The sequence below is a fragment of the Symphalangus syndactylus genome, chromosome 3, assembly GCF_028878055.3.
Source record: "Symphalangus syndactylus isolate Jambi chromosome 3, NHGRI_mSymSyn1-v2.1_pri, whole genome shotgun sequence".
Classification (NCBI taxonomy): Eukaryota; Metazoa; Chordata; class Mammalia; order Primates; family Hylobatidae; genus Symphalangus; species Symphalangus syndactylus.
Genome location: NC_072425.2, coordinates 80,693,678 through 80,710,426, shown reverse-complemented (window position 1 = coordinate 80,710,426; position 16,749 = coordinate 80,693,678). Strand labels below are relative to the sequence as shown.

The window sequence follows — 16,749 nt, the reverse complement described above, 5'->3', positions numbered from 1 at the left end:
AAGATAATGAACTCTTACAGCCAAATTCCAGGGTTTGAATGCTTGAACCACCACTTGCGAGATCTTGGACAAATTACTTCTCTACACCTCAATTTCCTCACCTGTAAAATGGGGATGTTTGGTGTAATAATTAAATACATTGATATGTGTAAAGTTATTTGAAGATGAATTCTGGCATAGAGTAAATCCATTTAAGTGCTTCTAGGGTTATCAGTGTTACTGTTATACCGGAGGCAAAATATAGTGTTCAGTGACTTTCATCTGTTTAGTAATGTATTATGATGCAACAACCATAGGTCAAGTTTATGTTAAGTGGATGAGACTGTCATGGTGCTTGCCTCTATACAACTGGCAGCCTGTCAGGAAAGGTGGACAATTAGATAACTACAATAAGCTATGAAGAGTTGCATGCAAATTTAGGAGAGGTGAGCAACACACATAGGAGATCCAGGTTGTGAAAAAGCCTTGAATGCTGAGATCTTCAGGAAGATTTTTAGACAAGGTCAAGGTTTAGTCATAATGACATCTGAGACACTTATAACTGGCAATAAAAAATGAATAGTTCAAGGAGCAGAGAATGGTAGCCAAGAGAATAAGGATGTGGTTACAGTAGTTCAAATGTGAGGTTACAATGCTTCCATCTAGAAACGGCAGAGGGAAGGAATGGAGGGGATACCTCAAAAAAAGAAGAAGCAGTAAGATGTATTGACTGACTTGAAAGAAAATATAAGAACTTGCTTAAGGACTTCTAGGCATTTAGTTGCAGAGATGGATCCAAAATGTAAGCTTTCTAACTTGGGGTCCCCGTGGTAAGAATGCAGTAGTGCAGTAATGAAAAGACTTCCCATTATTATATGGTTCTCAGAGTGTGACTACAGCACCATCCCAGAACTCCTTAGAAATGCAGATTATTTGGTCCCAGCTTTATGAAGCAGAAACTCTAGGGGCCCAGCAACCTGTGCTTTATCAAGCCATCCAGGTGACTCTGATGTTCAAAATGTTTGAGAACCACTTGCACTAACTTACTCATTTAATATCTATTATGCCTTAGGTGGATACATTTGCAAAGTGGAATCCAGGTGCCTTTAAGGAGTTTACAGTCTAGTAGGTATGTAAACATCAAAAATCACCCAAGTAATGAAATCTTAGCAACAAAAAGGGCATGAGTACACTTAACAAAGGGATTTAAACTTGCCAGAATAAATAGAAGTTCCGGGAGAAGTATTATTTAGGATGAATCCTGAAACATAAACAGGAGTTTCTTTTAGGTAAAAGCACAGTTGTAGAGAAGCAAAGGAAGGCCTCAGTAGCTAGAGCACAACAAGGAAAGGCAACGGGAGACTGGATGAGGATGAAGCATTGGAGACCCAAATGATCATGCAGCCTCCTTGGTCTTCATCCTCTGTGAAATGGAAAACCATTGAAGGAATTTGAGAAGAGCAGCTTGATGAGATTTGAATTTTTAAATTACTACTTTGGCACTACACGTGTAGACTATATTAACCCCCTGTAATCTACACAAGTATGAACCCAGCCATCCTCAGCAGTGGCACCGATATCTTCAAAAGTTTCTGGTTTGTCTGTCTCTCTGCCTTCTGGATGGGAAGCCTAGCCCTGATGCCTCTGTGTATGCTTTCTGATCTAACAGTTCTGGCTAGTTCAAAAGCAGATATTAGAGTTTGAGTTTTAAACTGGCCTCCAACTATGAAACCACCAAGAGTTTCAATTTAATTTCCTTTTCATGCCCATTCACACCTTGACTCCTTTTGAGAAAAACCAACTATTGATACAGATAATAAGCTTGTTTTATGCTTTGGAAGGAAAAAATGCTCAGCTGAATTCATCATTAAATACAGGCCTCTCATGATGGAGTCTACATTTAAGTCAGACTTCTATTAGCTGAGAAAAGAGTGTCCACTGAGGTATGAAATGTTTATCGTAGCTAGTTCCTGCAAGTGCTGCCAAAAGAGATAGTATTTTCAATGGCCAAAAGCCGAAATGCACAGGACATGAATTATGTATGTCTGTCTCTTTAAAATAAATCAGCACAAATTATCCCATAGGGCAGACTGCAGGAATTGAGGGCCCCTATAAGAAATATTTTGTCTTGGTCTTCTCAGCATCAGAAACTTTGGGATGTAATAGTGGTGACTGAATGAAATTCCAAATCACAACCTTGAATGTTTAAGGGGAAAAAAGGGTAGGAGCAACCAGTGACCTCCATTTCTGAGCATCATCTGTCAAGATACCGGTAATCAACACATGATTATTATTCTCATCAGCCCAAAGCATGAAAGTAATTGAGTGAAAAAAATCCTCACATTATGTGAAATGATTACTGCCTTTGAGCCATAATAAACAATGATCTCGCCCTGGTGCTAGGCAGCAAAACAAATGAGGGCTGCCTGCTACTGGTGCAGTGCCAGAATCATTACCAGAGTCTACAGTCACCAATCCCCTACTCTCTAGTAAGGAGCTGATTTCATTGTCGGGGCTGGGGAGATGCTGCTCAAATGCTGCTCAGATGCAACATTTGGCTCCACATTGGGGAAGCTGGCTGCCTGGCACAAGCCTACTCTTCAGAACTGAAGTTCACATTCACCATGTGGCTCCCCAGAACAATGAGGATGTCCATGAAGAGGCAATGACTTTGGAACATTGGAACTCACTTGTTGCTTACAAATGTAAGTTGTCAAACCAGGCAGCCAGGCAAGCATAAGGCAGTTGGAGGCACAATAAAGGAAAGGTATTACAAAAGGAGGCTTTGGCCTTCTCAAAGAGTGAGGCTGGAGATTAATGCAAAATCTGAAGATCTGAAAGTGCTCTCTGCTACTGGCCCTGTTCCATCAAAGCCTCAACAAGATGAAGGAATTCTTGGAGCAGTTCTGAATGTTCCCCACAAACTGAGCTAAGAAGAGCCACTGGATTGTTTTATAAAATGGTTGGAATTGATGAGCTCGGGCTTCAACCTCCCTTGCGCCACCTTGCAAAGCAGGGTCAGTTGTTACCCACCCTCCACCCATCCTCCGGGCACCTTTGTACAAACTAGATGCCACCTCTTTTTGCCTCCTAGCCTGGTTGTCCTTGTTGTAGAGCACAACCTTCATAACTGTAGGAAGCAGCCCTGAAAGTACTTAAATATTTAAAAATCATGCTGATTTGCTTAAAGGTATCACCAGAAATGCACGGTTATTTCTCAAAAAGGGCCATTTCCACTTGCAGTTCCCACATGTAAAGAGCTTGGAAGTCGTCACTCCTGTTCTTAAAACTAGAAAAATCTGAGCAAACTGAAAAATTGGTGACATTTCTTTGACTCCTCATAGAATTGAGAATACAAAGCAAACTGCTATCCCAGAATCTAAACAGAAAGGTGAATCCAGAGAATCAAAAATGAAATTCGCTTCCCTGGACAGATGCTACTGGAACCATAAATGGGTAGAAAAACTTCAGTGGTAGATTTGATGGATTGTTGGAAGCTGCATATGGACTAGCTAAAGGAAAAAATTCCTGTGTAGCATAATCTTAGGGGGCCCCATACTTTGGTAAGTTTTATCTCTAGGAAACTCACCAGGTTCTCATGTTAGAAACCCAGGAAAGATCTCTTCTTGGCTTTGGCAGGGGAGAAGAAGAAGAGTTACCATTGTGAAATATGCCAAGAGCATTCTTCATAACAAATGCCAACTCCAGAGGAAAAGGCTTTATCCTACCAGGAGAAAGATTTATTTCTCTGACTTCAGCATCCTCTAGCTTTCCTGTTTCAACTGGGCTGCGGAGAAGCTAAGAAAACTTGTAAGGTCGTAACCACAACATACAAGCCCATTGAAAGACTGAGATTTGTTCATAAGAGTATAGAACATTTCCCCTCTACACCTTACCACCATACCAACAGGATTCCAATATAGTAACAGCAGGTTACAGATGAAAGAACTGCCAGGCATAGATTCTACTTAGTGAAGTGACAAAAACAAGGATATTAGAGGAATTACAGGCTTCAAATTCCTGTATTAGGGTACCCAAATACAGCAACCATTAAACACAGTTCAACTCCTAGCCGGATAAACATTAAACTTTTATGGGTTAAGGTTCATTTACCTCAGCTCCTATTACCTGAAACATCATGTCCAACTTTCAACAAAAGATTACAAGGTGTATAGTAAAACAAGAAAAAACAGTCTGAAGACAAAATGCAAACATCAGAATCAGACTGATTCTGTGACACAGGTTTTTAAATTATCAGATAAGGAATTTAAAATAGCTGATTAATATGTTGAAGACTCTAATTGAAAATGTAGAAAATACACAATAACACATGATTAATATAATCAGAGAAATGGAAAATTCTGAGAAAGAATCAAAAGGAAATGCTAGAAATAAAAAATAGAATGAAGAATGCCTTTGAGGAGTTCATTAGTAGAACAGACACAGCTGAGAAAAGAAACAGTGAGCTTGAAGATAAGTCAATAGAAGCCTCCCAAATTGAAAAACAAAAACAAATCAGAGAACATTCAGAATTGTAGGACAATTTCAAAAGGTATATTATAAGCATAATTAAAAGAGAGAAAACAGAGAAGAAATACAAGTAATAATGATGAAAATTTCCCAAAATTAATGACAGATAGTAAACCACAGATCCAAGAAGTTCAGCAAACACCAGCAGGATAAATATCAAAACAGGAAGGAAAGGAAGCAAGGAGAGAGAAAAAGAGAAGAGAAAAAAGAGAGGAGAGAGAAACTACACCTAGACGTATTGTATTCAAAATTCAGAAAGCAAAAGACAAAGCATTTGAAAGAAAGCAGGGAGTGGAGGATTGAGAAACAACTCACAGAAGAACAAAGATAAGAATTACATCACGCTTCTTGTCAAAAACTGTGCAAGCAAGAACAGAATGAAATAAATATTTAAAGCGTTGAAAGGGAAAAAATCCACAAATATAGAATATCCAGTGAAACTCAACCTCAAAAAAGGAGAATTAGAGTTTTTCAGACCAACAAAAGCTGAGGGATTTTATGACCCAGAAGACCACTCTGCAGATGTTAAAATAAATTCTTCAGGGAAAAGGAAATTATATAGGTCAGAAACTCAAGAAGAAAAGAGTGTAACAGAAGGAATAAAGAAGGATAAAATATTTTATTTTTCTTAGTTCTAATCTTAATTGATATAAAAGATAACTGTTTAAAGTAGTAGTAGAAATGATATATTGAGTGATTATAGCACATAGGACAAGTGAAATGAATGATAGCAATATCACGAAGGATGACAGGGAGAAATTTTGAGGATATTCTGTTTAAAATACCTGCACCACATATCAAGCAATATAGTGGTATTTGAAATTGGACTTTATTAGTGAAGTATGTATATTGCAAAATTTAATTTTTAATAAAATTTAATAAGGTATAACTGATATTCCAAAAGAGGAGCTAAAATTGAATCATATAAATATTCAACTAAATCTAGAGAGGGCAGAAAAGAACCAAGGACAAATGTAACAAATATAAAACAATTCAAATATGGTAGATATTAATCCAATTTTATCAATTACTTTAAATATTAATGGTTAAATGCAGTAATTATAGAACATTTTAGAGTGAATTAAAAATACAAAAACAAAACACAACTCCATGTCATCTGCAAGAAACCCACTTTAAAGATCAAGATTCAGCTTAAAAACAAAGATGGAAAAAATTTTACTGTGTTCCTACTAATCAAAAGAAATAGAAGTAGTGTATTAAACAAAATTGACTTCAGAACAATGAAAATTATCTGGGATAAAAAAAGAGCATAACATAAATAGCTCAGTTCTCCAAGAGTACATAACAATCCAAAATGTATGTGTACCTAACCACAAGGCATCAAAATAAGAGGCAAAATTGATAAAATTCCAAGGAGAAATGGACAAATTCCCTATTATTGTTGGAAACTTTAACAGCTCTCTTTCAATAATTGATAAATCAAGCAGGCAGACAAGCAATAATGCTATAGTTGATCCAAACAGCACTACCAATCAACTTAATCTAATTGACATTTATAGAATATGCCATCCAGCAATAGGAAAATATACATTCTTCTGATACTCACGTGGAGCATTCACCAAAATAGAGCACACTGTGGGCCATAAAACACCTCAAAAACTTTAATAAGAATTATACAACGTACTTAGATTACAATGGGATTAAAGTAGAAATCAATAACAAAGACGGCTAGAAAATCTCAAATATTTAGAAATTAAAAGACACTTGTACAAAACACATGGGTCAAAGGACTCTGAAGAATAACTTAAAATATTTTGAACTAAATGAAAATGAGAATACTACTTATTAAAATGTATGTTACAGAAAAATCAGTCCTTAGAAATATTTTGTAGCATCAAGTGCATATATTAGAAAAAAAAATCTAAATAATTTAAGCTTCCACCATAATAGAAAATTAAAAAAAGAGCAAGTTAAGCCTAAAGCAACAGAAGAAAAGAAATAATAAAAAATTAGACCAAAAATCAATGCAATGGAAAGAAAGAAAACAAAAGCAATGAAACCAAAAGCTGTTTCTTTGAAATGATCAATACAACTGACAAATCTTTAGCCAGGCTAGCCAAAAATAATAATAAGGAAAAGACACAAATTACCAATATCAGAAATGCAAGAGGGGTCATTACTATAGATTCCAAGGAGGTTTAAGTGATAAGGAAATGCTACAAGCAACTATTCCTGCAATTTTGTTACCTTAGATAAAGTGGACTAAATCCTCGAAAGACACAAACTACCAAAACAGGGAGAAATTGATACAATCTGAATAGGCTTACCTCTGTTTAAGATGTTGAATCCATAATTACCTTTCAAAAAAATAATGCACCAGGCCCAGATGGTTCCACTGGTGAATACTACCAAAGATTTAAGAAAGATTATGATACTAATTTTCCACAATCTCCTCAAAAATAGAAGCAGAGGTAACACTTTTTTGTTTTGTTTTTGTTTTTGTTTTTGTTTTATAAGACAGAGTCTCACCCTGTTGCCCAGGCTGGAGTGCAGTAGTGCGATCTCGGCTCACAGCAACCTCCACCACCCAGGTTAAAGTGATTTGTGTGTCTCAGCCTCCTGAGTAGCTGGGATTACAGGTGCCTGCCACCACACCTGGCTAGTTTTTGTATTTTTGGTAGAGTCGAAGTTTCACCGTATTGGTTAGCTGGTCACAAACTCCTGACCTCAAGTGGTCTGCCCTCCTCAGCTTCCCAAATAACACTTTCTAGTTTATTGTATAAGCCTAGCATGACCCTAACACTGACCAGATGAAAGGCTGTGCTCCAAGTGCTCCTGCCCAGTTCCAACAAGATTCATTTTCCCACTTAGAGAGGGATTGCATGCTGTGTACTAAATGTTAACGCAGAGACGGCCCATTCAGACTGGAAGTGACCATAAGCATCGTCTACTGTAGCGTTTCTCAAGCTTGGCTATTTCTATGAATCACCTAGGGGCACTTGTACAACGCATCTTCCTGGGCTTTCTCTCTGGAGTGTCTCATTTGGCTGATTTCAGGTGCTCTTGGGATTTTGTTTTTAACAGTTGGCTGAAAGGATTCTGAAGATTGGCTAAATTTGGGAAACAGACCTGGCCCATCTCATTTGACAAGTAGGAAGAACTTGAGTCCAGGAGGCAGGGGGAATTTGCCAAAGGTTACTCAGCAAATTGGTTAAATTGGTGAAAAAACTGAGGCTTAAATCCTGAATTTGATAAGCAATATAATATATACACACATATATATACATTATTTTTAGAAAAAAATACTGCTTTTGCATCCCTAATGAAAAAATAGAATGGTAGAATATTCAGAAAGTATAGATAAGCAAAAAGAATAAATTAGGAATAGGCCATGACCCTACCACTTAAAGATAAGCCCTGCTAAATTCTGATCTATCTGACCACTATGTTTGCTATTTTACTCATAGATTACATATGCCTGATTATATTATTACAATATTCTTTGTCACTGCCTTCAGTTTGTTTCATTGGTGAGTTTTGTATTTGCCCAGAGTAACATAAAAGACCAGATTAGGGTTCTAATTTTCCTTCGTTTCTTTCCATGGTTCCTTACCCAACGCTCACTAGTTGTGGTCAGCTTTTATTATGTGTTTGCTAATCCATTACTAAGGAATGGAAAAAATAAATATATTCCCCTAGGTGCCATAGTTGGAAACTGATATATTTTTTTAACTTTTAGGTTCAGCAGTACATGTGTAGCTTTGTTGTATTAGCAAACTGCATGTCACAGGAGTTTGGTGTACAGATTATTTCATCATCCAGGTAATAAGCATAGTACCCAGTAGGTAGTTATTCAGTCCCCCTCCTCCCATCTTCGACTCTCAAGTAGGCCTCAGTGGCTGTTTTTACCTTCTTAGTGTCCATGTGTACTCAATGTTTGGCTCCCATGTGTAAGTGAGAACATGCAGTATTTGGTTTTCTGTTCATGTGTTAGTTCATTTAGGACAGTGGCCCCCAGCTCCACTCATGCTGCTGCAAAGGACATGATCTTATTCTATTTTATGGCTGCATAGTATCCCATAGTGTATATGATTCCTCATCTTGTGAATAGTGCTGCAATGAATATATGTGTGCATGTGTCTTTATGTGGTAATTTGTATTTCTTTGCATATATACCTAATAATGGGTTGCTGGGTCAAATGGTAATTCTGTTTTAAGCTCCTTGAGAAATCACCACACTGTTCTCTCTAATAGCTGAACTAATTTACATTCCCACCAGCAATGTATAAATGCCCCCTTTTCTCTGCAACCTTGCCTTCATCTGTGATTTTTTGACATTTTAGTAATAGCCATTCTGACTGATGTGAGATGGTAACTCATTGTGGTTTGTATTTGCATTTCCCCAGTGATTAGCGATGTTGAGAATTTTTTCATAAGCTTATTAGCTGCATGTATGTCTTCTGAAAAGTATCTGTTCATGTCCTTTGTCTACTTTTTAACGAAGTTTGGTTTTTTGCTTGTTAATTTGTTTCTTACAGAGTCTAGATATTACACCTTTGTTGGATGCATAGTTTGCAAATATTTTCTGATTCTATATGGGAGAATGTATTTCTTTCATTCTGTATCTCTGTGCAGAAGTGCCTCAGTTTAATTAGGTCCCATTTGTCAATTTTTGTTATTGTTGCAATTGCTTTTGGCATCTTCATCATGAAATCTTTGCCAAGGTCTATGTCCAGAATGGTATTTTCTAGGTTTTCCTCTGGGATTTTTATAGTTTTAGGTTCTACAGTTAAGTCTTTAGTTGATCTTGAGTTAATTTTTGGTTATAGTGTAAGGAAGGGGTCCAGTTTCAATTTTCTTCATATGGCTAGTCAGTCAGCCCAGCACCATTTATTAACTAGGTATCCCTTTCCCCATTGCTTGCTTTTGTTGACTTTGTCAAAGATCAGATGATTGTAGGCACATGGCATTATTTCCAGGCTCTCTATTCTGTTTCATTGGTCTATGGGTCTGTTTCTGTTCCAATACCATGCTGTTTTGGTTACTATGGATTTGTAGTATAGCTTGAAGTCAGGTCGTGTGATGCTTCCAGCTTTGTTCTTTATGCTTAGGATTGCCTTGGCTATATTTGAGCTGGTTTTTGTTTCCATATGAATTTTAAAATAGCTTTTTCCAATTCTGAGAAGAATGTTATTGGTAGTTTGATAGGAATAGCATTGAATCATACTGCTTTGGGCAGTATGGCCATTATTACAATATTGATTCTTCCTATCCATGAGCATGGAATGTTTTCCAATTTGTGTCATCTCTGATTTCTTTAAGCAGTGTTTTGTAATTCTCATTGTAGAGATCTTTCAACCTCCCTGGTTAGCTGTATTCCTAGCTATTTTACTCTGTTTGTGGCTTAAGGGATTGTGTTCTTGACTTGGCTCTCAGCTTGGATGTTGCCAATATATAGAAGTACTACTGATTTATAGATGTTGATTTATGATCTGACTTATGTACCTTGGTTTTTGTATCCTGAAATTTTGCTGAATTTTTTTTATCAGACCAAGGAGCTTTTGAGCAGACACTATGGGGTTTTCTAGGTATACAGTCATAATGTCTGCAAACAGGGATACTTTGATTTCCTCTCTTGCTATTTGCATGCCTTTTATCTCTTTCTCTTGCCTAACTGCTCTGGCTAGGGCTTCCAGTACTATGTTGCATAGGAGTAGTGAAAGGGCATCCTTGTGGTATTCTAGTTCTCAAGGAGAATGCTTCCAGCTTTTGCCTGTTTCGTATGATGTCGGCTGTGGGTTTGTCATAGATGGCTCTTATTATTTTGAAGTGTGTTCCTTCAATGCCTAGTTTATCGAGAGTTTTTAACATGAAGGGACGTTGGCTTTTATCAAAAGCCTTTTCTGCATCTATTGAAATGATCAGGCGGTTTTTGTTTTTAGCTCTGTTTATGTGGTGAATCACATTTATTGATTTATGTATGTTGAACCAACCTTGCATCCCAGGGATGAAGCCTACTTGATCGTAGTGAATTAGCTGTTTCCTATGCTGCTGGTTTTGGTTTGCTAGTATTTTGTTGAGGACTTTTCCATCTATGTTCATCAAGGATATTGGCCTGAAGTTGTTATTTTGTTGTTGTTGTTGTTGTTGTTGTTGTCTGTGCTAAGTTTGGGTATCAGGATGTTGATTTCATAGAATGAGTCAAGGAGAAGTCCTTCCTCCTCAGTTTTTTGGACTATTTTCTGTAGGGTTGATACCAGCTCTTCTTTACACATGTGGTAGAATTCAGCTGTGAGTCTGTCTGGTTCTGGGCTTTTTGTGCATTGGTAGGCTGTTTTGTTTTGTTTTTTACTGGTTTAATTTGGGAACTCATTATTGATATGTTTGGGGATTCAATGTCTTCCTGGTTCAGTCTTGGGAGGTAGTATATTTCTGGGGATTTATCCATTTCTTCTAGATTTTCTAGCTTGTGTGCATAGAGGTGTTCATAGTAGTCTCTTAGGGGTTTTTATTATTATTTCTGTGGGAAATTTGTCTTTGTTAATATAAGAACTTCTGACTCTGATTTGAAATGTCATATTTGTCAGATACAGTTCTCCTTCCTATTTCTTGATAATATTAAATTCATGTAAGAAGTCAGACTTTCAGGGGATGAAAATATCCTAGAAGATAAAAGGGTTTGCAGCTCATGTTGTACCTCAGATAGTCTGACCTAAATATTTGGAAGAGGTGGGAACTGCAACAGAAACCCTGTACATAATGCCAAGCCTATGCTCAGAGTCCCACATAGGCCACTGCCATTGTATCTACTGCCAGGTTTCAATGTAATTTTAGGTCCCATTTGGAACCTAAAGCAATTACTCTGAGATTATTCTTGGATATTAGCTGGAACGAGGAGGGAAAAGAAATTGGAATCCGGAAATGCAGGTCATTGGTCACAAAATCAGGATCAAATGCCACTTCCCCAAGGAAGCCTCCATTAAACTTCAGAATAGATACATTTCCTTAATATATCCCTGAGGTATCTTTTTTTTTTTTGTCCCTTTTACTTTTCCTTCATAATGGTTAGCACAGTTTCTCATGAAATATTTGTGTGATTATTTGGTCTCCTCTTGTAAATCAGAGTTCAAGTGTTTTGCTCTCCATTGCATCTGAAACATTCAGCACAGTTCAGGGTTGCATAGTTTTATCCAATATATATTTGTAAAATGAACAAATTAATGAATAACTGAAAATTAACATTAAGGTAAACTGGGATTATCACCTGAGTCTCAGGTTGTTTTGAGGGTAGAAAAGGGACAAAGATAGCTCTAGTTTTGTGATTGTTAGTTTGTCACGATGATGTACATTCTAACTTTTTTATTAAAATCAGAACTATCCGCATCTTGCCCTTTCATGGACATTAGTTATGATTCTTTCCAAAACCTGTGTTCCTAATGTAATAATTGCTTTGAAAATTGAAAATATCACAAGTAATATGTATTGATATAAATTTTTCCAGACAATGTTAAACACAGAATTTAAACAGAGGGAAGAGTACTAATTTACTTATGTTATTTAAACATTGAACCTCAGAATTCCTGCAATGATGATTTCCTTATGGGCTTGACATAAAAATTACAATTTAAAACTTCTCAATATGTTATTGTCCTATGTGTGTGTTCTATGCATTTTTATAATTTTTAACAATTCTCCATTGGATAAAAAATTTGTAGTCTCCATGTACAGAAGTGGAACCTTTTCTCAATCCTACAAGAAATTTTTTAATGTAAGGCCTGCTTTTGCTAAGCCTTGGGAGAATAGGAGAATGAAATCAGTAGGTTTTAATAAGAGGAACTTGTTATCTCAGCTCCTATCCAAGAATTACTTCCCACTAATATATTTCCATTTTGTTAAAGGATCTTGAATAAGGACTGAGTAGCATGGACGATTTGGTTGCCTTTTGGATCAAATAATTTCCAGTTCTCTTGACATTCAATTTGAGACACAACTTTGCTATATGTGATATATAACTCTACCCACTAAAAATTATTCACTTCAGGAACTATTTTTTTATCACTATATTTTTTGTACAAACTTTAGTTTTTGAAGCACTAGAGGTATGTTAATGATTCATGTAATAATTTGATGCAATTTATAAACCTATACAGATTATTTGGAGTTTTCTAAATTATTAAAAATATTTAATTTGCATGAGGTAGCAGTCACTTTTTTGGTGTACAGTTCTATGAGGACTAACAAATACCTAGATTCTTATAACCACCAACACAGATAGAATTATCTTATGTGGGCCCTTCAAGGTCAGACCGTCACAAAATATAATTTGTGGTTCAACAACTCAACTTCTAGGAATATGTCCAAAGGAAATAAAAACTTGTGTCTACATAAAAACTAGTAGATGAATGTTTATAGCACACTATGCATAAGCATCAGAAATTTTAAAAATAATATTACTATAAACTAAATGTTACCTTTGTTAAATTTTACTTTTTTATCCAGGATAAGACAATTATCTAGTATATCAGTTGGAAGTTGCTTATCATTTCTCATATTCTCAGCATTTGCTAATAGTAGGATGGTTAAGAGTGCCATTGAATTGATCTAATTTAAGGCACTTGAGTGCAATTACGTATTCTTATTCTTCTGTTTTCTAATCTAGGTGCTTGCATATGTATGGAGGGGCCTAATGGATCAGTGAATTATCAAAACAATGAGTAGCACTTGTATCAAGAAACTATTATGCAATTATAATTAAAAACCATTAGTCATTAGAATTTTTTGTCATTTTTTCCCCTTTGGTAAGTGTTCTTTATTTTCTTCCAGCTCAGTAGGCTAATTCTAAAGAATAATTTAATTTTCCAAATGCTCGAGCACACCAACTGTGTTCATGTGTTTCTAAGAATTATTTAATAAGGCCTGCAGATTAACTTGCCATAATTTCTGAGTAGTAACCACGTCCTACACAGTGGTGGCAAAAAAGGCTGCACATGCTGGAAATGATTGACATCTGGGCATGAAGAGGTATCAGGGCCTGAAGAACTTCACTTCAAAAATATCAGAGCATGTACCTCTTCACCTTAGCAATGTAACTAGTTTCATTTCTTTCTAGGAACCGAAGAAAGAATTGAAAAGAAAATAAGGGCAATGAAAGCCCCATTCTTTAGCCAGAAATATCCTTTCACCTAACAATCTGACAACTAGTTAAAACCCTATCATCTTCCAATTTTATGTACTAAGAGGATAAAGGTAATAAATTCCCTTGAACTTACTGATTTCCAACTTCAAGTTGAAAGCAGGGGTATAGAAAAAAATCAGACATCCCTTCTTTGTGGGAAACATCTGCTTCTTATTAGCAAGCCAGGAACCAGCCATAAAGCAAAGCTCAGGCTTCAAAATGAAGAGCCATTGTAGACAATAAGAAACTAAAAGTAGAGCTACTTACTATCAGCTTCTTCTCATTCACTACCCGTCTTCGCCACATTCCTCTGTACAAGCGTATTTGACAGTTGTTGAAAATACTGATAAAAGTTGTAAGCCAAATGTTTGCAGGATATTTGGATAATTTTGACTGATTGATTGATTCCTGAATAACTATGCTAGAGGAAGGAGAGACCACACTAGTTTAACATCGAGATTTCCCTGAGTATAGCAGATAAGCAGATTCCTTTTACCTTGAGGCTTCTTTCTCACACTATTCCTATTATATGTTAAAATCATCTGGATCATGAGACCCTTCTAAGTCAGGCTTGGGGCAGGAGGAAAAGGCGAATAAAAGTGAAGAATTTAAAAATATACATAAAGGAGAAGAAAAAGAAATAAAAAGATCAAAAGTGGAAGGCAGAAATAAGGAATTCTATGTGTCAAAATGTCTTTTATCATCCCTAAAAACATGATTGTTACTTAGAGACCCAGTGCTCAGAAAATACACTCGAGTACCCTATTCTGAAACATCATTGCAACATTTTATAGGTTTAAAATGTGTAAAGCAGTAGTTCTCAACATGCTAACCCTAGACCAGCAACATCAATATTACTGGAGAAGTTGTTAGAAAAACAAAATCTCAGGCAGCATTCTTCATGTAATTCCACAGTCAGAATCAGGGTGGAGCTCAGGAATCTGTCGTAACAAGCCCTGCAAGTGATTCTGCTGCTGTCCAAAGACTGAGAACAGGAATTTAGAGAAGGTGGTGTTTCTTTTAATAGTCAATTTCAGATGGACAGTTTTTGAATGGAGATATCATAAAGGTGAAGAAAAGAAAGTAGGCTCCTTGGGGCTATAACTGGGAGTTGCCCAGGGAGGTGGCAGCTATGAGCAAAAATGATCATCTTGAGAAAGCTACAAACCCCAACAAAAATAACTGATGATAGATGAATGGCTTGTGGAGTAAAGTGCCTTGGCCAGGCGGTATGGAGGGGTTGCCAATCAGAGAAGTAGGGTGAGAAAAGGAGGAGCTGGTGGCTTGAATGGACTGTTGCAGGAACAGAAAGTCAGGCTACATCTTGTAAAACTATGATTAGCATCACACTCCTCTCACTGCCCTTGAATGGACCTTGACAGTAGAGACAGTAGAGAAAGGCAGTAGAGAAGATTAGAACCTAGGAGACTCTAACTTTGATTAACTTTTTATCCTTGAGGATAAATCATGAGGAACCTATAACCCTTTTGGCCACATGCAAAAAAGCAAGGTAAGCCAGAATCTTTTTAAACTCTCCATTCTCTTGCATGTGGGGAAGGCATAAAGTCCACATGAGACCAGCTCCTCTCCATGAGAGCAGCTCATATGTATGTGACCTTATACATGCTTCTCAGTTTCCCTTTCCCTCCACTCTTTTCCCAACCACTACCCAGTGGTGGGCAAAAAGAAAGCAGAGAAGGCAATTTTGCTCGGTGGTAAGAGGAGTCTCGTTTCCTTTTATGAAGTCCTAAACCAACTCTTGTGGGGAAAATAAAGGTGGGATTGTACTGACACAAAGCTGGCAAAAGAACGTAATCACCAAGTCCCACTGCACCCTAGATGAAGAAATAAATTCGTTAATCCCGTGGTTATAAGAGTGACCCACACAATGTGACTGTCCTTCAGAGGCTCGGGGTTAACAGCTGAGACCAACATTCCCTTTGACATGCAGGGCAGTTGTTGGCATACATGTGGATCTGAGTTCATGCCCTGCCTGTGTCTTCTTGACTGTCCACCACAGGAGGCATCTCCCTTATCAGGCCACTTCTCTTGCCAGGAATAACATTATAAATGCTTAGCCTGAGGCTTTCTCACAGTTTGTGACCACACTTTAGGGTATTTAAACTCCGCAGTAAGATGAAAATGCACAGAGCTCAGCAATCCCTATGGTCATGAAGCTTCTAACTAATATGTATATCAAATACAATTCCATCACTTTTAATGAAATGGAATAGAAAAGTGGCCCATATAACTTCACCCATCTGCCTGACCTTCTACTGCTAAAGTACCATGTATTTGAGTGTGCAGCAAACTGAAGTCAAGATTTGGTGACAATGAAGAGGGTTTATATCACATAAATTCAAATTGCTTACTGTCCTTAAAAGTTATTCAGCTATTCTGCCATGTTCCTAAGTCAGGCATTCTGCCTCTTCCTCCTGTACCCCTGTACTCTCTATTCCTGCTATTTCCTAATGCAGAATGATGTACACAGTATTCGATTCCTTTTCTCCAAATATCCAGGCCTGTCTCACCTTCTCCTAAAAAACCTGTAAAGGAATTTTTCCAAACAAATGTTATTTCCCTGCCTACAAATAATTCTGGTGCCAGCAATTTTTTTTGTCATGTCACAGAAATTCAGCCTTTGTTCCTTACTGCTGATTTAAAAATCAATTTGACCTGGCCTCTTACATTTGACCTTATTTCTCATTCTCTTGAACCCTTCTCTACTCAAATCTCCTTTCCCTAGACCAGTCGACTGATGTAATGTCACTCAATTTCACCCACCTCTTTGTTCCATATGTTGTTGTACCTACTTGACTACTAAACCACATGGTGATAAGCTGCAGATAATGTTAAGATTGGAAGGTACCTTTGGACCCATTTGGATTTATTTTATTTTAGAGACAGAGTCTGTCACCCTGGCTGGAGTGCAGTGGCCTGATCATGGCTCACTGCAGCCTCGAACTCCTGGGTTCAATAGATCATCCCCCCACCTCAGCCTTCCCAGTAGCTGAGACTACAAGGCGCATGCCACCATGCCTGCTAATTTTTTAATTTTTTTTTTGGAGTGGCAGGGTCTTATGAGATTCCCCAGACAGTTCTTG

The 16,749-nt window shown here is 37.1% G+C and overlaps 1 protein-coding gene across 2 annotated transcripts in view; it reads left to right on the top strand.

The window, feature by feature from the left end:
• LINGO2 (leucine rich repeat and Ig domain containing 2) overlaps positions 1–16,749 on the top strand; it is a 370,915-nt gene that overhangs the window by 278,480 nt on the left and 75,686 nt on the right. Inside the window, exons 3-4 of one of the 2 annotated variants that reach the window (XM_055272391.2) lie at positions 1,052–1,104; positions 8,210–8,292. The exons of the other annotated variant lie outside the window; for it this stretch is intronic. The gene's annotated coding sequence lies outside the window, so the exon portion shown is untranslated. The remainder of the gene's footprint in view (positions 1–1,051; positions 1,105–8,209; positions 8,293–16,749) is intronic. 2 annotated transcript variants of the gene reach the window in all.